This window comes from Elgaria multicarinata, chromosome 10 (assembly GCF_023053635.1).
Source record: "Elgaria multicarinata webbii isolate HBS135686 ecotype San Diego chromosome 10, rElgMul1.1.pri, whole genome shotgun sequence".
NCBI classification, from domain to species: domain Eukaryota; kingdom Metazoa; phylum Chordata; class Lepidosauria; order Squamata; family Anguidae; genus Elgaria; species Elgaria multicarinata.
Window position 1 is genome coordinate 60,440,991 of NC_086180.1, and position 21,367 is coordinate 60,462,357.

Genomic DNA, 21,367 nt, shown 5'->3' on the forward strand with positions numbered 1-21,367 from the left:
AATGTAATCCTGAAATGGCATAATTAAATATTGCCAATGGCGACAAGAAAGATCAAATGAAAAAGCTTTTGGCTGAGATGACTATCATTGTCATCATAGCCGTATACTTAATAAGGAATTTCAGATGACTCCCAATGAAATCCGGTGTCCGCTGAGCCTGCACAATCTATAAAAAGCCCACTCTCAGCAAGCTTATCGAAATCATGATCAGTTTATGAATAGTAGTTTAGCGGTAAATGAGATGAAAAAGCTAGAGGGACCACCCCTTAACTTGTGTGGGAATAACTCAATCATTTGGAAGATGTTTTCATTTCCATTTTCATTTGCTGCAATCCAAACATCTTATGTACACAGAGCAGTTGTGATAGGGAAGAGAACGCGGACAGGCTCAGCTCTCACAAGGTTATATGTGCCTGCCAGAGCTACTGGTCCAGAGAGAATAATTTGTGTCACATTACTGAATTCTTATTCTTTAACTATGGAAAATGCACACTTCTACATCAAGAGCTCTGCTTTCAAAGATTCTCTGGCATTTAATGCCCATCATAGGAACATAGGAAGCTGCCTTATTTTGAGTCAGACCATTAGTCCATCTTCCCCAGTATTGTTGACATTGACTGGGATTCCAGGCAGAACTCCTTCCTAGCCCTACCTGGAGATGCCGAGGATATAACCTGGGATCTTCTGCATGCAATGCCCGTGCTCTACCACTGCACTATGTCCCCATCATCTTGTAGTGAAGACCAACTATTGTAGATGGCCAGGACAAACCCTACCTGAGATGTTCTTGGACTGCAACTCCCACCAGCCCTAATGAGCACAGCAACAAGTGAGGGGTGAGGGGAGTTGCAGTAGTAGTGCACCTTGTACTGCACTTCGTAGTGATCACCAACTACTGTAGATGGCTTTCCATAGGGATTAAATACATTCAAATGCATACAGGGTTGAGTGTTCCATGGAATTTTGGGCATGATAGCCAAGTAGGACCTCCATGTTTATAAGCAGTGTGCATCTCAATAAAAAATGTTGAGAAGAACCAACAAGCTGATATTAGCATTTATTTTATTATTTACTTATTTATCCTCATTTGTTTTTAGACGGCTGGGCTAGATAGACCTTTGGTCTGATCCAGGGGGTTCTCTTTATGTTATGTTCATATTCTCCAGAGCAATTAATTAGTGATATCTGAATAACTGTCAAAAAATACAAAATACATTAGCAGAGTAGTGAAGTAGTTTGTTGAGGTTGTGCCACAAAAGTCCATGGGATACATGCTGAGAGAGGGTAGGAAGACTAAGGTGGAAACAAGCCATGGCTTGTCACAAAATGTCTGATCGACTGCCAGGAATAATATGGGTTAAGCAACCCACCAACCCACCATAGCTTATTTTCAGGGTGATTTATGGTGACATGCAAACCAGCTGTATGTCTCAGATCTCATTTGAACCCCCTTAACAGCTATGCTGTAACCACTTTAGATATCAGCTCTTGAATTCTTTCCCATCAGCCTCTATTGTTAACCATGCATGGTTTTCTTATGTGTTTTCTTCTCCTTTATGCTTGTTTATATGAATTCGTAGCATACAGGGGCATTTAGTCTTAACGGTACTACAAACAGCATCTTCCTAGGAAACGTGGTTAAATAAAAGAAACCAGTGTTCAGGAAAATGCACTCCATCATATCTTTCAGCTCACTGCTTATCTTCTTTGAGAGCAAGTGAGAAGAGAAATTTTAGAAGGTGCAAGGAATAAGAACAAGGTACTTCAGTGAATTGTGTTTGCCTTAAGGAGAAACCAAGGGCAAACCTATTTACCTGAGCTTCACTGACATTTGGAAATTCAGGGCCAAGCAACACATTGCATGTAATTCCATGATTCTTTTCTCCAGTGCGATTTTTTTTCCATGCAAAACAGCTGCAGTTGGCTTTGAGGTTGAGTGGAGGACTTGTGTGGTGTGCGGGGAAAGGAGCTGCTTAATGTTTTTCCTTTTGCTTATTTATCCATTCAAAATCAGCCTCCTTCCAAGCTGCTTTCCCATTAGCAGAGGGAAACTATAAAGGATCTCTGTATCGCTCCAACATTGTAAAGAGAAAAGAAGCTTGGGGAGTGGAAAAAGTAATACAGGACTATGTGTAACACGTAGTTTGACCTACAAAGAGGAGCACAGAAAGGTTTAGGAGCATTGAGGTACTACAGCATTCCTTTCACAGAGCATAGATGTTTTCTTAGAGTGAAGAATAAAATTGGTATCAAAGTTCATGTGCTACTGTAACAAGTTATGAAAATAATATTAAATTGTCCTTTTCTTTGGGGTTTGAAACAATCAGAGGTATTTTTGAGGTAGTACGTAAAAAGGTATATCAATTTTCCAGGAGCTCTTTGATGACCTCATCAGGCCAGGTATGGCGTGATCCTTTGCAGCCTAACACAAGAAAGCATATTCAGACACAAGGAAGGAGGGGTCAGAGAAATGTGACTCCAACCAGCTACTTTTGATCAGACAGGCACAGCTAGGAGGTTTCTTTGCACAATGGTATCTGAGGTGACATTGTAGAACAACCCATCCAAGCACATAAAAATGTCAGTAACAGCACTTTCCTGAAAACATGTGTTCTGATGTGTTGTCACATTCAAAGTGCAGTTCCTTCCCCATCTATCTGAGTGCCCTGGCAGAGGTGAAGGAGCAGGAAGACACTTTAGAAATTGGAGCACAGAAAGGAGCAAACATAAAAGGAAAATGTGTATGTAATGCAAACTATAACCACACGAAGGGCATGTCTACACCATACGGTGTAGAGGAAGGGAGGTGGGACAATCCCGGACTTACATGCTTCCGGGATCATTGCAGGGTGTCTAGACATGGCATGTGATGTCCTGGGAGGAAGAGGACATCGCACCTGCCATTTTTTTGTTTTTTTTATCAGAAAAGAGTGCAGGAGCGCTGCACCAAAAAAGTAAGTTTTTTTTGTTTTTGTTTTTAAAAACCACTCCCCACCCCCACCCCACCCCCGATGGGGTCCTGGTTCCTCGCAGTTCCTCGCGAGGAACTGGGATGAAAACGGGATGTCCGGCCACACATCCCGTGGTCTCAGGATCATCCTGGGACCACGGGAAAAGTCAAGATAGAAGGATACGGCGATATCCCGGGGAAGGGAGGGATCATCCCTCCTTCCCTCCGGGATCCCCTGTGTGTCATGTGGACACACAGGGATGATTCCAGGGTGATCCCCGGGATATCACCCTGCCTAGCAATGCCCAATGTATAATGAGGAGATTCTGCAGTGGTGGAAGTAAAGCACATCATTCTGATTGAGGTATGCACACTCTGATGAATGCAGCAGTTCTTGTATATTTTTATTTATTTATGCCATCCAATAGCCGAAGCTCACAGATCACAATATTTAAAACAATAAAAAATGAAACAATAAAGTACAAATGATAAAAACATAATCTAAAAGTTTAAAATACCATCTAAAAATGAAATAATCATGCCGGGCTAGCAGCAAGAAATGTAAATACAGCACCCCCAAAAAACCAACACCTTTAATACCCAGGAGAATAGAGGTACCAGTTCCCCCCTATTCGGCATTGGTTAGGCATCATCTTGAGTACTGCATCCAGTTCTGGGCACCACACTTCAAGAAGAATGCAGACAAGCCGGAAGGGGTTCAAAGGAGGGCAACAAGGATGATCAGGGGTCTGGAAACAAAGCCCTATGAGGAGAGACTGAAAGAACTGGGCATGTTTAACCTGGAGAAGAGAAGACTGAGGGGAGACATGATAGCACTCTTCAAATACTTGAAAGGTTGTCACACAGAGGAGGGCCAGGATTTCTTCTCAGTCATCCCAGAATGCAGGACGCAGAATAGTGGACTCAAGTTAAAGGAAGCCAGATTCTGGCTGGACATCAGGAAAAACTTCCTGACTGTTAGAGCAGTACGACAATGGAATCAGTTACCTAAGGAGGTAGTGGGCTCTCCCACACTAGAGTCCTTCAAGAGGTAGCTGGACAACCATCTGTCAGGGATGCTTTAAGGTGGATTCCTGCATTGAGCAGGGGGTTGGATTCAATGGACTTATAGGCCCCTTCCAACTCTACTATTCTATGATTCTATGAATAAAATATTCTTTCTCTAGAGCCTAAACAAGCACAATGTAGGCAACAGGCAAACCTCTCTAGGAAGCTCATTCTGCAACTGGGGTGCCACCGCAGAAAAGATCCTCCTCTTAGTAGCCAGCCACCTTACTTCCCTTGAAAGGGGCTCCCAGAGTAGGGCTGCTGAAACTGATCTTAATGTCTGGGCAGGTATATATTGGAGGAGATAATCCTTCAGGTAGTCTGGTCCAAAGTCAATTAGGACTTTGAATGTCAGAACCAGCACTTTGAATCGAGTTCAAAAATGGGCAGCCAGTGCAGCTGAAAGAATATATACATATTGTCCCCATTGATTTGAATCAGGCCATGTTAGCAGAAGTGGCTAAATAAAGCAGACTGAATCCAGAAAGTAAAAGCCTTGGCAAAAAATTACTGAGTTATAAAGAGAAAGTTCCTGGGTTAAGCTACCAGACGTATGAAATAGCAGAGCAGAGCAGGCCTGGTGTATAACAAAATGAAACCATTACTACAGAACATATTTCATGTTCTAGTCTTTATATGGAGGAAACGACTAAAAGGAAATATATTTGGCTCCACAGAGCTACTAGGCAACATATACCCCTTTGTTAACCCTGTTTACACCCTAAGTGCTGTGATGCATTCAAAGCTGTTAATTAGCTCAATACCCTGATTGACCCTTGCTGTTGCTCCTACTAACTGCTTTAAAAACTCCAAAGAACGAATTAACCCTTAGCTTGCATCTTTATTTCGTATGACCCTCTTGATCCCCTGTCGTCTCTATTCCTACAGCGCACTGTGTATACTAGGCATGTGCTCCGATTAGAAGCGCAGAAGCAGAAGCGAATTGGCCTGCTCCGCCTTGCCCAGAGGCGGAGTAGAAGCAGACTGCGAACCCCTAGAAGCAAGGCAAAGAGAAGCGCCCATTTTCAGAGCGCTCCTCCTTCCGCGGAGCGATCCGATCGCCATCTTGAAACATTTCGCCCATAGGATTGCATTGCAGAAAAGAATCGTGGATAACTGTGTTGTTTTTGAAGCTATCGTTCTGAAAATTCTTGTGCTCAGAGTCGTGGATGGGGGTCATTTTGAGCCTACTCTCAGCTCTCTGCGTCCTGCGGTTCGCGTGCTATATTTTTTAAAAAATCGGGTACATTTACAAACAGGGACGGGTAAACCGGCGGCGGTGCGGCGGGTTTTTTTTTATTTGAAGCGATGACAGGCACATTCAACTCCCAATCCTGATGAGAATTGATCACCTAATGAAGCATCCTCCAATCCCAGCGTTCGAGGGGGGGACTAAGCCAGAATCACCCTCAGAGCTTTGAGCTCTCAGCGTCTTGTGGGTTTTTGGCGTTCGTGGGGAGAGGAGGTAGTTAGGTGCTGCTGCTGTGTTTGGACTTTGGAGATAGATAGGATTTAGCTTGGCATGTGTGTGTGTGTTTGTTTGCTTCTTTCTGACTTTTTGCTTAGTTTGCTCTGTGTTTGTCCCTTACTTTGATTTAATATAAACTTTATTTTTAAATTTTGGAGTGTGTGTTTGTTTGTTTGTTTGGTTTCCCCCCCTCCCCTCTCTTAAAGCCTGATTGTGTTTCATCTTCCTTCTTCCTTCTATCTATATACAAAAAAATACCAAAAAAATTTTTTTTCTCTATTTCTTCTCTGTGTTACTTGGACTGTGAGTGTGCTGTGTGCACTGCTTTTGTGAAGTGCAACAGCCACAGTTTGAGCATTTCAATCAGATCCTGTTTGGGCAAAGCATACACACACTTCTTGTCCCATTTCCCTACATATAGTATATTCTGGAGATAGATTTAGGATTTAGTTTGGCGTGTGTGTGTGTTTGTTTGCTTCTTTCTGACTTTTTGCTTAGTTTGCTCTGTGTTTTTCCCTTACTTTGATTTAATATAAACTTTATTTTTAAATTTTGGAGTGTGTGTTTGTTTGTTTGTTTGGTTCTCCCCCCCTCCCCTCTCTTAAAGCCTGATTGTGTTTCATCTTCCTTCTTCCTTCTATACAAAAAAATACCAAAAAATACCAAAAAAAAATTTTTTTCTCTATTTCTTCTCTGTGTAACTTGGACTGTGAGTGTGCTGTGTGTGCACTGTTTTTATGAAGTGCAACAGCCACAGATTGAGCATTTCAAATCCTGTTTGGGCAAAGCACACTATCATGACTCATGGACTTCCCCTATGTGCGGGAGGTACTCCAGTAATGCACCGATCACCCGTAGCACAGCCACTTCGTGCGTACGGACAGTTTAAGTTTTCTGAGAAGTGAGCTCTCTCTTCAACTCCTCTTGTATTGCGCCGAGTTGAGCACAGACACTACGGTGGATGCGCCTGCCCGCCTGCCCTGGAGCCGTCCTTGTGAGGTAGCTGGATCTGCTGGGACTGACTCCCCCGCAGATCTATGGCTTACTTGTGCAAGGTACCAGCTTTTCTGGGCCCGCCAACCCATGCCTGCCTACCTGCCTGCCTGCCTGCTTTCCCCCACCCAGGGTGCTGCTGTGGTGGGGCATCTGCCAGGACTGACTTCTCGCCTGCTCTGCCTGCCTCTCTGCCTGCCTGGTGCCTGGGAGGGTGCACTTGCTCCCAGTCGTCCTCCTCTGTGCCCCTCAATGCGTAACTGCTGGCTTAGAAAGAAACAACCAGCCATCTTTGCCTCATTTCCTCCTTGCGCCCACTTACGGGTTGGTTTGCTATGCGTTAGTGCTCAAGCCATCCTTGCAGCACTACAATGCATGCTGCCTGCCTGCCTGCCTGCCTGCCTGCCTGCCTTCCCTCCCTTCTCCCCTTCCCGCCTCGTAGGGATGGTGTATGTGTCTTGCTTTGACTCAGGGGAGAAGTCCTTCCTGCACTCACTTAGACTTTATCAAGTTCAATAATCCATTTTTCAAGTGTGGAAGAAGATTTAGGGTTATCTCATGGCATGATGGGATTTCCTTTCAACTGGCCCCATTGAGCTGTCTGCATTGCAACTTTAAATCCCTGACATACTGGAGTGCCCAATTTTCAAAACTTCCCCTAACATCAGGGGATGATGGGATTGCCTTGAAACTTGGCATCCATGTGGACACATGGGTAAGCTGTCAAGGGACCAAAGGATAGGTTTCTGACGTGAAAATTGACGTAGTTCTAAAATGGAACTTGATTTGGGGTGAGTTAAAAAGGTTAAAGCTGCGCCAAAAATCAGGGATGATGGGATTGCCTTGAGTCTGGGCGTCCATGTGGACACATGGATAAGCTTTCATGGTGCCAAGTTTGAGGTTTCTAACATGCAAATTGACGGAGCTATCGAAAGGGGTGTGAATGGGGTGCCCGATTTTCAAAAATTCCCCAAAAATCAGGGGTGATGGGATTGCCTTGAAACTTGGCGTCCATGTGGACACATGGATAAGCTATCATGGTGCCGAGTTTGAGGTTTCTAACATGCAAATTGACGTAGTTATAGAATGAGACAATTTGGGGTGAGTTAAGCCACGCCAAAAATCAGGGGATGATGGGATTGCCTTGAGTCTTGGCATCCATGGGGACACATGGATAAGCTTTCATGGTGCCGAGTTTGAGGTTTCTAACATGTAAATTGACGGAGCTATCGAAAGGGGTGTGAATGGGATGCCCGATTTTCAAAAATTCCCCAAAAATCAGGGGATGATGGGATTCCCTTGAAACTTGGCGTGCGTGTGTATATGTCCATGAGGTGTCATGGTGCCAAACTTGAGGTTTCTAACTTGAACAGAAAAAAAGATGTATACTTTTTTAGCTTTCAATGCAAGCGTATGGGGGGAGAAACGGAGCTCCAATCCAGATCCGGAGCTCCGAGCGGAGCGGAGCAGCCATAGGCGGAGCGGGGGCGGAGCGAAGCGGGCCAATCCGCAAATTGCAGATCTGGAAGAGAAGCGGAGCGGGGGGTCCGTGCACACCCCTAGTGTATACATAAACAAATGCAGGTGTTTCAAGTAGACAAGTATGTCCCTCATTTCATTTGTGAATAGCTGACCCCAAACACACATTTCAGCAACATCTGCTGTTAGATTAGGCAGTTATAGGGGGAGGTGGCATGGAGAGGAAGCAATCCACTGCCGTTTTGTCTGTAGACTACCAAGAGAGGCTCAACTTGACACAGGGGTCCATCACACCTTTTTTTTTCCTGGTACAATCCGTGGTTTCCACCTCCATTTCATTAGCACATCAAGCGCTGGTCTCTTTCATGTGCCTTCCTGGTATCGCCATTGTATCGGCGAAATCTCTTTTCACTTGTTTGATCTTCTGCTATTGTGCTTGCCACTCCTCATCCCCTTCTCCTTCCCCTCCAGTTCATTGGTTCTTTTAGTTGATGGACATTATGATGGGCGTAGGTGCCTCCCCCACTCCCGGTTTTGTTGTCTAGCATTTTAGTGATGTAGCATTACGTTGGCTGGCCACTGTTTCTGCCTTTAGAGGTGAGATGATGCTCCTTCTGCATGGGGTCTTCACACGCCCTCTCTCCTTCTCCCTTCCCAGTTGAGCGGTTCTATGGACTGAAGGAGAACCGCCCCAGCCCTCCTCTTTCATCAGCAAGACCACTCTTCAATGCACACACCACCAAGCAGGGACATTAGTGCAACATAATATGAGGATGGCAATATATGGGGATGGAAGGGCAGTTTTATCCCACATGGAGAAAAAATATTGCACTTTCCCCGCCCCAGAAAAACATGGAAAATGGAGTGGGGAAGAGGTGAGATGACTGCAGGACAGGGATGACATCGTGTCAAAAGCCATCATTAAAATCTTCCCAAAAAGACAAATAGTGATTTACATGGACCTGGTAATGAGTTATAGGTACGTTGCAGCATATGGTATTACCGTGATGATGCAGTCTTCTATGAGCACTTAAGGGCCTGGGAAGAATTTTACGGACATCACCACATATGGCACTACTGATCCATGACAGGTAAATCTTTTTTCCCCTTTTCCCCTTGTAGCATTTCAAATTAAACATATCTGTATTTTTTTCAGAGGGCAAAGCTTGGGTTGCTACATTAGCTTGTTTTAAAACCTCCTGCAAAACCAGCATTCCTCTGCATATCATACCACAGAAGGCCTTTAGTTTATTTATCTTCTAAACATAAGGCCATAAAAACCATGAGAAGTAAGAAACCAGGAGAGAAAAGACAAATTATGCAAAGAAATATTTTATCTGGGCAACATGAATGCAAAACCAACACTCGCTTTATATGCATAATGGAGAGAGGAATAAATTAAATGACAGATGGCTGGTCCCCTCCCCCCCCCAAACCCTTACATGTTGTAGCATGACTATGCAAACATCCTAAATCACCAGCAGTATGAAAGCAGTGTACAGAGGTAGTTAATTACACCTGTCTGGGCACAAAAATACAATTACATTATTTATTTTGCAATTATCAACACAGCGAACCATGAAACAATCATAATTAATCGGAAAACAATATCGAGACTCTCTTTGGGAGGATCCAGCCTAGCAAAGGATGCAAAATATTTGACACTCTTCTAATGAGTTCTGTTGTTTGTAGTGAGTGTAGAATGTTAATAATTGTTGAGTGTAGCATGACTCAAATATGCTTGCACATAATGCTGAACTGTGGTTTAGCTTTCCATGCACATGCTTTAGGCAAGTGTATGCCTACCCACACTCTCCTCCTCTGGCATACCCATGAGGAGCAGAGTGGAAGCATTCACTTCCATTACGAGCTAACCATGGTTTCTCATTCTGTCTGAACTGGGAACTGTGGTTAGTGTTAACTACAGTTTGTTTAAATAAACCAGGATTGTTACTTACAGTTTGACATTGGGGTTTTTCCCAATAAACCATACTAACCACAGTCTTTATCAGGATTGGGAAGCAGATTGTGATGCTACCCTTTTCTTAGAATGGCAGTAGGGTTAAACCTATGTTACATAAATATAATTTCCTGAAGACTGCACACTGATCATAATCTGGATTTTGGTTACACTGCAGAGTATACATCTGCTCTGAGGAAACTTGCTAGTCTCATTAAAACTCCTAACTGTTCTGATGTTTAACTTGAGATGGATCCTCAACGTTTGCTTCAAATTTAGTATTAAATGAAGTCCAGGGGCAACTTAGGAATGTGTAGTGAACACATGCATACACACTCGTGCACACACTGATAAGTGAAATTCACTACTATTATCAAACCTTTGGCTTCTGTCAACTTTTCTCAGATATTTCATCTGAGGAAGAATTCTAAATTCTGTTCAAAATTCTCATTAGGTAAAACTGAGGAGCTAAATGCAGTCTTCAACAAATGAACATTTATTTATTTGTACTCAACTCTGGTGTTTGGAAAATGGAGTATCGTGAGCTAGAAATTTCTGAGGGAAATGTTTGAAACCTTTTCAACAGAAATGTGTTCCTTAAAAAAAATCTACAAGACAATATTTTCCAACAGAAAAGGGGATTTTCTTCTCTCTCCTTTTCCTGCTTCTTTCTTTTGTTGTTTTTCCTTATAAAAAGAGAATCTGATATTCAGAACAGTGATGACAGGTCATTTTTCTTGGGAGAGGCCATTTCTCATGGGACTCTCTCTCTGATCTTAAACTGAGATTCCTGTGCCCCTTTATAACTAATGGATTCTCCACACAGGTTCTTGGCCCTCACCAAGGTTGAGAAGAAGGGTGTGATTAAATGGCCAGATTAAAGGTAGACTGAGATCCTTGGATGAACCATGGCCCATCCATTCAGGCAGACTAACAGCCATTCTATTGTGGGATTATACCTTCATAGTCACATCCTCAACTGAATGAAGAATTATAGTCGAGATTTAGGACAATGTAGTACCACTGAATTCAATGGAACTGAAATTGCTTAAATAAGATGGGTATTTATTAACCTAGATACGTTACACAAACTATCTTTACCTCTTACTATATCAGAGAGAGAGAGAGAGAGAGAGAGAGAGAGAGAGAGAGAGAGAGAGAGAGTTGGGGTGTGCATCAGTCACAAGATTGAGGTTCAGATCTCTATTCAATGATTTGGAAAACAGCTTCATGCCTCCACATTGATTTATTACTGGAAATGAAACAGATGTAAAGTTTTTGCCTCAATGAAATTTGCAGGCGAATCAACCCATGCTGAGGTTTAGGAGATTTTGTTCTAGGTGCCTTTACATTTTGTTTTTGTTTAAGGGAACTGTCAATTAATTTAAAAACTTATTTGCATAATTGGATGAAATTTGCAGGCAAAGTTGCCTCTTTCAAGGGATGAATCCAGCCAAATTTCAGACAGATAGTTGCAGGGATATTTATTCTACAGTAGCCTTTTCCGTTCAAGGTTTTCCAAAAAGGAATTAATATCGGGGTGCCCCTACAGAAAAACCCTGCAAAATTTGTTTAGGGGTTGCAGTGCTAGGGGTCTCAAAGTTTAAGTTTAGGAATGGTTTAGGGGGATTTGTTTAGGGGGGTTGTGATAGGGACCTGAAATGTTAGTTTGGGGGAGGGGAACTGAAAAGGGATTCTCTTCCCTCTCCTGTGTTTCTGTGGGCAATTTGTATGCATACATCCTAGACAGAACTGCCCCAAATAAGAAACCTGCAAACATTCAGAAGCACAAGTTCAGGGGTTAGGGAGAAAAAAAGTTGTGGAGCTATGTTTGTTTTGTTTCCTCCTCAGCCAACAGCACCAAAGTCACAGAAACTTCTAAAATGCTCCATCTTTGATAGAGTGGACATTTTATTGAGTGTACATTGTAGAGTGCATACAGAATGCAGCATATGGTAAGGAGAGTCTTTAGAGTTTGGGGTAGTTTGAAAAGGAATCCCCCACCCTTTGTGGGTAGTTTTGTTCTCCCCTCATGTCTTAATAAAATGCATAAGTTGAGTAAACAGGACTAATGTTTATTTTATTGACTGCATTTTTATTCTGCTCTTCAGACAATTATTGTCTCACATCAATAAAAAAGATAGACAGGCTCTAGGATCCAGCTCGCAAACTAAAATGACAAGACGCATGTGGGAAATGGAGGGAAAAGGAAGAGGAACGGATATCAGTTCTTCAAGGCCAGAACAAGATGGTGAACCATAAGTGGGCATTTAAACGCACTTCAGGCCAGCTGGATCTTCCCTGCTGGTATTCCTCCTTAAATAGCAACTGGTTACTCTTGTTCCTTTGGTCAATGGATAGGACCAGAATGATCTTTCCTTTGCCTCTGCACTCCCACAGGAAATGTCAGTTGGTGTTGAGGAAGTAAGCTCCCTGCAGCTTCTGCTCTGGCCAATGGATGGGCCAGGTTGCTCTCTTCATTGGCTTGATGTTACTCCTGGGCAGCAGAACCTGCAGCTTCCCAGTGGGCCGAGGTCCCTTGGCTGATGGCAGAAGAAAGGGTAGTCTTCCTTTATGTTAATATAATTGTGCCCTAGTTTGTCCAACCACTATGTCTCATCTCATTATTTGTGTGTGGGCACAATCAAAGATATGGCAAATGGAAAAAAGATGAACAGATTAGGATAGGTATTGCCGTAGTTTTCTGCCCTCCTCCACACCCCCACATACACAGATATGCTTTCTATTCATTGCGTATTTTTGAAAATATATTTGCCAGAAGGAACATTTGACTTGTTTTATACAGATATCACCAGAAAGATTTCCTCTGACCTCAATTTGCCTTGGTTTAGGATAGCAATTAATTAAACTGAACAGGATTGTACACCTGCATTTTCAACTTCATTTACTAGGGAAAGGAATTAAGATTTTAACACTGCACACAATGTGCTCAAAGTAAATTAAAGCCATTGTGTGTTACAGAGAAACGTGCAGTCCATTCTAGTGGAAAACACTGTCAGAATATATCCTTAAATCTACTAATATATGCTTGTTGTCGTTGTCTTTTTTTAAAAAAGTGCTTTGATTCAATGTGGACAATTGTGGTAACTCACACTAGAACACGTGTGAATTTGTGCATATTCTCCCCCTTCCGCAAAAAAGCTCTGAAAATCCATGGAATCTGCATGACTGGGGGAAAGCCTTTCCACTGAGGAATCTGCAGGTTGGACTCATAGAAATCTGAACTCATTTAAATCCGTTGTGTATTTCTCCAAAATCTCTATACCAAAGACATGGAACATCTTCATCTTGCCAAACCTCTATGAGAATGTAGAGGTAACTGAACCAGTGTGCATGAAAACATCTGCATAGGCATAGCCTTCAAGGCACGTCCCTTCAGAAGCACTACAGCCTTCACCCTATGCATGTCCTCCACACGTCCACATGCAAGAAAAGCTCTATCATTCCCAACCAAAACCCATCCAGCCACTGAGCTGGAGAGGAGAATGCCTATCTGTAATGCTACAGTAAGAGAGCATTTTGCTTTATTCACTGTAACAGTGGGCCTATAACAAAATGTCGCAATACTTCCTCCATCCTAACAGGAATACTCCTGTCTAGGATTCCTGCCAGCCATTCCCTCCAAGGAGGGCACTCCCTGTTCCGTCCTCCTTGTGTTCAACTTTTATTTTCCAACTGTCATTCTATATTCCTTGGAAGCTCAGCATTCTCATTTCTCAATGGGACGTTTTTGGATGCAAAAATGTACTTCTAAAATATGGAGATACTAATACTCCCCAAAGTTATAGGGCTGCTGTAAGAATTATTATGGATATTCATTCATTCTGATTTGTGTCTCCCCTTTCACCCTACAGTTTCTCAGAGCAGCTCGAAACATCTGTAGGGACAATAACATCCAACATAAATAATCATGAAAGCAGAAATTAAACTATTTATGAGCGATGCTTAACTTAGTAGCTTATATCCCAAAACCCGGGGGTGGGGGAGAAAGTTTTACTCCACCCTCAAAAGGAACAATGGATCAGATACAATGAGTCTTCCTTGGAAGAGAATTCTGTAAATGTGGGGTCTGTTCCTGGCAGGTGTCAATCTTATTTCTGATAGTAGTAGCACCCTCAAAAGGGCCTCACTTTTTTATCTTAACTCAGCAGGGGGAAACATATGCGAGAAGCTACTCTTTCAAATTTATTGTGAATTATTATTTATTATTATTGTGAAGCACTGAACATTTGAAATGGGCCATATGCATGCTATGATGTTGTTGTCTTTATGTTTCAACAAGCCTCCCTTCTAACTTTTCTTACCTAGGTCTCACTTCCTGAATTTTCCAAGTCTTTGATTTATATATTGGGACTGTGGTAGCCATTCAAAATGAATATGCATGACTCTGTTCCTTGTGCTTATTGAAATAATTCTCCCTCTTCTGTTGAGTCATCAGATCTGGTTCTCTAATCAAGAAGTCCACTTTAAAATTTCTCAGTGCTAATTTTCTTTATGATTGACTTTGTTAACATCTCTCCCCTGCCCCCTGCAACCCCCCGCCCAGACCCTCCTAAAGGAAACTGGGGTGGGTGGGTTATTTTGTGTAATTGCCTTTCATGCTTCTAGAAATAGCAGTTTGCTACAGGATTAAAATGTTGCTTCAGAATAGTGATCCAGCCTTGATATGTAGCTCACTCCTAACTTTGTGGTATTATTTCTAGTAATAAAAGAAAATCACATGGCTTGGCTTTTTTACATACTTTACTGAAAGAAGAAAAAAGAAGTAGAAAATAATGTTTGGATACAGATATGTGGTGCTGCATTTATCTGAATATAATCTATAGGAAAAGTGTTGTGTATTTTGGCACATAAGGAAAAAATGAGCAAAGCTGAGAAGCCACCAAACAAATCAAACCTTCAATGGAGCCATTTTAAAATATATTTTAACCCCTGCCCATATGGGGGAATGGAATTTCATGATGAAAAGGGGGAGAAAGCTAAATAATAAATAGTAATAAAAATATTTCTTACCCACTTCTCCATTTTGACTGAGGCAGGGAACAACAGCAATATAAAATACATAAAACTGAATTACGAACATAATATACATTGTTAAAACATCCTAAAAACATCCTAAAATTCCCCTGATAGGCCTGCCGGAAGAGATCAGTCTTGATAGCTTTCTTGAATGCTAATAGACTGTCAAGTAGATGAAGGCCTCTTTTCCTGAAGCACCACAGTCCCAAACTAGATCAGGGCCATCCGTGCTTGAAGGAAAGGAAGGTTTATTTTGGCCCTGAGCTAAAGCCAGTCACAAGTCTTTGCTAGACCTAACTGAAAATCTGGGGGAGAGGAGGGGACACCTTGCGTTGTGAATAACGTGAGATCTCGCCCTTGTTTACACATAAGACATGACGGCCTCAAGAAGAGAGGCATCGTGCTTGTCATTTTTTTAAAAAAAATAATTAAAGGGCTGGCTGCACACTACTTTGCGATTATTATTTTTAAGTTGGTCCTTATGAAAGTATTCTGCTATCATTGCTTTGGAGTGGGGCTTTCTCCTGATGTACCAAGATTTCCAGCTTCATTTTTTCTCTCTTTTTTGTCATCTATTTCTTGCCAGCGCTGGATGTCCCATGGGAAGCCTGAGGTTGATGAAGAAACTCTACACACAATGTTCAATATTGGTCAGACCCTGAGACAAGGCTTAGCACCTGATTTTGCCCACAGCAAGATTTCAAGGTGAGTTTAAAGCTCAGGAGGAAGATATGAGAAATTCTGAGGGAAGTGTATTTTGATAAGTAAAATTTCTCAGGGGAATTAGCCATGTGTCCTTAAATTGCCTCAATCCCCTACACCCGGCCAAATAACATATTTCACAACATCTGCCCATCAGTGTCACGGGTACTGCTGGATACATTGTTCTCACAAATACTGTTTCAACAAACTCTGCCTCCCAAACATGGAGTAATTCTTTCTTCAAAGTTGCTGAATTGTTTATCATCCTGGGGGTGGCTCATTGTTAGTCTTTAATCAACAAATAATTTACTCTGCAGTAATCTGATATCAATACATTAAATGCAGCTAATGCAACTTTGATAAAAGGCTCCAATATGAGATCCTGCCGGTAAGTGAATTTTCATAATTCAACAAGATAGGAAAGCAATTGCATTAAAAAAAAAGCCAAGATAACGGAAGGAACAGATAAAGTGACATGAACTGAAACAAAAAGGGAAGCAGGAAGGACAGCTTTGCTTCTTGCCAAGTTAACTGTCTCTGTCAGATTGCCCCAGGGCCTTTTTCTTCTTGTGCCAGTTTTTATGCAGGAATCTTATCTCTTACATGAGGGAGTGGGTGAAATGTTGTGCAGGAATGTTAGGAAGAAAACTAAGCCAAACAAACAAAATGAGAACACATCGTTCTCGGAGTGTCGCTGATTAATTTCCCAGTTGATGCCTCTAAATCTAATTTCAGCGTCATTTATGATTTGTTTATCAGGGATGATTCCTGTGACCCCATAGTCATGCTCTACCAGACCTTGTGGTTCACCAAGTCAAATACATCCCATCAGCTATGTTTTGTGGCATGCTAAGTCTTTCATAATACCCCTTCCATTTGCCCTGAGCAAGATGTTTACTGAGTCCCAGGAAAGGGGAAAACTAAGCTGTTGCGTATTTGATAATGATGATGATGATGATGATGATGATGATGATGATGATTTCTCAGATGCTTTTCTCAAAAAAAGACTTACGTTTTCTCTGTTTTAATTAGCATATGCAACTATTATGCAGATTGACATACTCTTTGACCTCTTTTTTGGTGATGCATTTCCGCTTGTTGGGCAATTTATGTAGGCACCCTATATGATATTCGGCATGTTTGAGTTCTATCAAGGCAGTGGTTTTTACTTACTTTCAGATAATCCGGTTCATATTGGCTGAGGAGCCCCTGCATGCCTGTGGCCTTAGCTAGACCTAAGGTTTATCCCAGGATCGTCCGGGGATCATCCCTGCTCATGTACATGACACACAGGGGATCCCGGGAGCAGGCAGGGATGACCCCGGGATGACCCTGGGATAAACCTTAGGTCTAGCTAAGGCCTTAGATGGAATCCTCGATGCTTCTGAAGCGTGTACACATTCAGGTGATGTGGAATTCTGACCAGGCCTATAAGGCCACATTATTGTCCAGCTGGAACTGAGCATGTTCGCTAGAACATACCAAAACTTCCTCACAGCTGTGCACTGCAGGAGAAGTTTGACAGTGTGAGGTGAACTCTCCTTTGTGGAAGATTGTCTGCCATTACTGATTTTCTCCTCAAGGAACCCCAAAGAGCTTTAAAGGCACCTCAGTGTTTGCTAGAACAAAGTTTGAAAACCATTGCCATGGGGGCAGTACTTAATTTTTGTGAACCGCCCAGAGAGCTCCGGCTATTGGGCGGTATAGAAATGTAATAAATAAATAAATAAATAAATAAGTACTTGGATAGCTGTACTTATATCAAAAATAACTGTACACTATGTACTTATTTAATACTTTTATATAAGGAGAATGGGAGCCCTCACTGCCCCCTAATTTGAGCAGTTATTTATATTAGGGGTGTGCACAGACCCCCCGCTCCGCTTCACTTGCAGATCCGCCATTTTCCGGATCGGGCCGCTCCGCCCCGCCCCCGCTCCGCCCACTTCCGCTCCGCTCCGCCCGGAGCTCCGGATCCGGATCCGGAGCTCCGTTTCCCCCCCCCATAGGCTTGCATTGAAAGCTAAAAAATTATACAACTTTTTTTCTGTTCAAGTTAGAAACCTCATGTTTGGCACCATGACACCTCATGGGGATATACACACGCATGCCAAGTTTCAAAGCAATCCCATCATCCCCTGATTTTTGGCGAATTTTTGAAAATCGGGCACCCCACACACAACATCCCTGCGAGGTGGGCAGGGGAGGAGGGAGGGAAGGCAGGCAGGCATGCAGCTGGCATTTCTGGGGGCATAAGGAAGTGAGCCAAGGATAAGCCAGTAATGCATATAAAATGGAATAAATCAATCAATAAACAAAGGAGGGGTGGAATTAAAAGCAGCAGTGTTGCTCAATAAACAACAAGAAGAACTTTTTTTAAAAGGCTATATCTGTCTTTTACCAGCAATAGGGGGACGTGCCCGGGGGAGGGGGAAGTAGCTGCCAGTTCAAGACACTGACAGCCACAGCTCTGAGAAGAAGTAAAACGCTCACTTCGACTCAGAACAGGCATTGCTCCACCACTGAAAAGTGACCATTCACTTCAACTCATGATAGGCATTGCTCCACCGTTTTACTCTCTTTGGAAGGCTCTAATGGCCTTCCAGTGCAGGAGAGAGTGGGGGCACGTCCACGATGAGATGCCCTAGGGGAGCTCATCCCCTTGCACCACATCGATTCAGTTGTTCCCCAAGGTTAGGGTGGGGAGCAGTGCTGTGTTTCTATCTCTTATTCTTGGCTTAGTATATGATTTCAGGTTGTGTTTGTGCATTTGGTGGGGCTACTGTGTTAAAAAACACGGGGAAAAGCCCGTTCAGATGAAGAAAGAGAAGTTTCCCAGAATCCCAAGTTACCTGTTTTGCCTATGCCCTCCTCCAACTTTGGGATCATCATGACCGGGAGCTGACTCTGCCCCTCAGCCCTTTGAAAAAGGTATTTTTCCCGCCGATTTTTTAAAAACGTCTAGCCCGCGACCCGTACGATGCAGAAAGTTGAGAGTGGTCTCAAAATGACCCCCATCCACGACTCTCTGTGCACAAGAATTTTCAGAACGATAGCTTAAACCCCCCCCCAGTTATCCCCGATTCTTTCCCTCAATGCAATCCTATGGGCGAAAAGCCGAAAACGCAGTTTGAGCCGCGCGGTTGACCCAATTTTCACAAAAATATAGCCCGCGACCCGTACGATGCAGAAAGTTGAGAGTGGTCTCAAAATGACCCCCATCCACGACTCTCTGTGCACAAGAATTTCCAGAACGATAGCTTAAACCCCCCCCCCAGTTATCCCCGATTCTTTCCCTCAATGCAATCCTATGGGCGAAAAGCCGAAAACGCAGTTTGAGCCGCGCGGTTGACCCGATTTTCACAAAAATATAGCCCGCGACCCAGACAACGCAGAAAGTTGAGAGTGGTCTCAAAATGACCCCCATCCACGACTCTCTGTGCACAAGAATTTCCAGAACGATAGCTTCAAAAACAACGTAGTTATGCGCGATTATTTGCCGCAATGCAATCCTATGGCGAAATGTTTTCAAGATGGCGACCGGAGCGCTCCGCCTGAACTCGGAGCTCCGAAAAATGGTCGCTTCTCTTCGCCTTGCTTCTAGGGGGTCCGCGGTCCGCTCCTACTCCGCCTCTGGGTAAGGCGGAGCAGGCCAATCCGCTACTGCTTCTACGCTCCTAATCGGAGCGGAGCACATCCCTAATTTATATGCACTACTACAATTATAAGACAGCAGAGGCCCCAGTCTTTTGGGGTTGTTGGACCATTTGGAATTTTGAGTGAGTGTTGTGGATGTTCTCACAAAATGGCTTCCACACGGAGGGGCTGCCCATGCATAAAATGGCTGCCATGGTAGACATGGCTGGTAACAAAACACTCATTTCCCAGAAGGAAAACTGGTGAGACTAAAAGTAAAGTAACTTTCCCAAGACCCTAAGCACAAGTCAGAGGTAGGCTCTGAGCTCCAAAAAACAAAACCACTCATTATACCTAAATAAAGATGGTGCTTGCTTTGCAGCTTGCCAGTGTCCTGGTTTTAAAAAAGGAGTTAATTTTTCAAGTCCTTATAAAATAAAGGTGACTCTTGTGGATCATAACTGATGGACTGTGGGGGTTTTTGTTCTGTCAGATATTTCAGTTGAATGCCTTCCTTGGGACTGTTCATGCGTAAAATGAAAAATATACTTAGGTGTTTTAATCGAAATAGAGAATTGGGGTGGGGTGGGGGAAACTAATGCTAAACATAATACCCGAGGTGTCTCAACAATGGTATAAACAGATCACACATTTTGGCAATCTGAAAGAAAAGATGTGAGGTCTCTGCCACAATGAATTGAATTATAAGAAAGAGGTATTCAAGGGAGAGAGTATTACATTCACGGTTCTTTTACGAACAGCAATGAATGAACCTTTCTGTCGAAGGACCCATAATATCACAGTGGTTTGGAGAAGTGAATGTGATATTAGACTTTAATCCTGTTTAATGTTGCCTTTGTTCCCCCTGCCCCACTTCCTGCCTTTAAATTTTATGCCACCTACATTATTTATAAGTGTGTTCTTTTGAATGTAATGAGTTCCAAAGGGCTGAACCGAAATGGTTGTTATTAAAAACATACACATCCACCCCAAACTTGATATCTGTGAGTCTGAGTGAATAACAGATGGCAATTCAGATCATTTAATGATAATACCATTTTGCGATAATAACCATATCCCAGCAACATTGTGCTCCAGTTCCTGAAAATGAAATGCCAGTAATGATACATGGGGAGTAATTCACCAAACACGGCTGCTGCATGACCTCTATCGTTGACTGTGGGCTTTTGTGAAAATACTAGAACAAGCCCAATTAAAATAAGTGGAAATTACAAGCAGTCAGGATTGGTGGACTGATAAAATGATAAGTGTATAAATGTGATATTATTAACACACTGTTGCAGAACACCTCCCTTGTATCATAAACTATTGACTGCTTCTTACACCCATCAAAATCTGCTTATTATTTGATTTTTCCCAACCTTTGCAATTATTGGCTTGTTACAATCCATGCTTCAAGGGCTAAGTTTGTCTTCTCTCTCATCTTGCATTTTCTCCACAATATCCCATTAAAAGACTGCTATACCTTCCTTTAGGATCTCATTTCACATCTTAGGAACAGCTGCCATAATTGATTATTTGCATTCATTATTGACTTGTTAAAAACATCAGACTAATGCCACAAAGAAGGGGGGGAATTTACCTTGGGGAAATGCATAACAGTGATGTATTTTCATATGGCACTGTTGACTAAGGATGCTGTGAATATCCTTCTTGTCCAATTCTAGTATAAATTCTAGAATAGTTGGAAAAAGTACAGGAAGAAGCAATTAAAATGATCAAGTGGCTGGAACAACTGCCTTATGAGGGAAGGTTGCAACAGCTGTTTAGTTTGGGGGAGGGAAGGAGGGTAAAGAGAGACATGCATGACATGGCATGGAGAATGTGGATAGGAAGACATTTTTCTCCCTCTCTTATAATTCTAGAACCCAGGGTCATCCCATAAAGCTTCAGGACAGATAAAAGGAAATAAAAGGAGAGCCAGTGTGGTGTAATGATTAGAGTGTTGGACTGGAAGTCAGGAGAATTGGGTTCTAATCCCCACTCAGTCATGGAAGCTCACTGGGTGACTCAGAGGCTTAGAGGGGCCCAGAAGCATTTCGGGGTCAGG